This window comes from Sinocyclocheilus anshuiensis, unplaced genomic scaffold (genome assembly GCF_001515605.1).
Source record: "Sinocyclocheilus anshuiensis isolate Anshui unplaced genomic scaffold, SAMN03320099.WGS_v1.1 scaffold708, whole genome shotgun sequence".
NCBI lineage: Eukaryota > Metazoa > Chordata > Actinopteri > Cypriniformes > Cyprinidae > Sinocyclocheilus > Sinocyclocheilus anshuiensis.
The window spans coordinates 1655826-1656848 of record NW_015555881.1 but is presented as its reverse complement, the minus strand read 5'-3'; positions in this window follow the sequence as shown (position 1 = coordinate 1656848).

The following is a 1023-nucleotide window of genomic DNA, read 5'->3' as shown; positions in this document are numbered from 1 at the left end:
GGATGTCCCCAAATGGAGGTTTTTGCTCACTTTTGGGTACAAATTTGTCCCCAAAATATGGTTAAGTAGGCACACTCACTCTGGAGCAGTGACACCCGAGGAGCAATTTGGGGGGTTGGTGCACCTCAGTCATTGGTATTGAAAGGCTCCCTTCATTCACTCCTGCCCACCTACATTTCTTGCTGGTACTGAGACTCAAACCCGTAACCTTTGGGTTACAAGTCTGACTCTCTAACCATTAGGCTACAACTTCCCTGATACGGAGTGTATAAGCATGTTAACTTTGATTCTTAAGATATATTTTATGCTCCGATTTACTAGTTTGTTTACTGTTCTTAACTATGCTCTTGATTTTGTTCACCGTAAAAGTGATCGTGATTTTAACAGTAAAAGACTAAAAATTCTACAGTAAAAACCTGTTAACAGTAAGTTTCCATACTAAATATGGTGAATAACTGTAATTACATTTAATGTAATTTTAAAATTATGGTTTTTGGAAGTGCAAAAGAGTCATTGTATAATTTACAGTAAAAAAAACGTAAATTGACACTCCCAGAATTCCCTGCGTGACACTTCACATTTGATGTTTTTCATTGAAATAACTTTCTTCTTAAATTTTTTATTTTTATTATTTTGTGTACATTAGAGTTTTATCTAGCGTCTAATGTTGTTAAAGGAAATGTAATTGCATTATTTCAGTATCGGGTGTCACCATGATGGTGTTTGTGTGAGTGACACTGTGCAGCTTCTATATATTAGTATTGCCCTCTCCAGCTTGTGGAAAAGCTGTTTGTGATGAGCTTTGGATCATCATGTGACTTTCTCATCACCACCTGTTAATGCTGGTTATTACAAAGGTACAAAACCGATATTAGCCTAGAACTTCAGTAGGTTGGAATATTAACAGTATATTAGGTAATGAAGGGTGTGTGTGTGTGGTGTGTGTGTGTGGTGTGTGTGTGTGGTGTGTGTGGTGTGTGTGTGTGGTTAAGTCTGTAAAGCCTAAAATGTTGCTACCCTTTT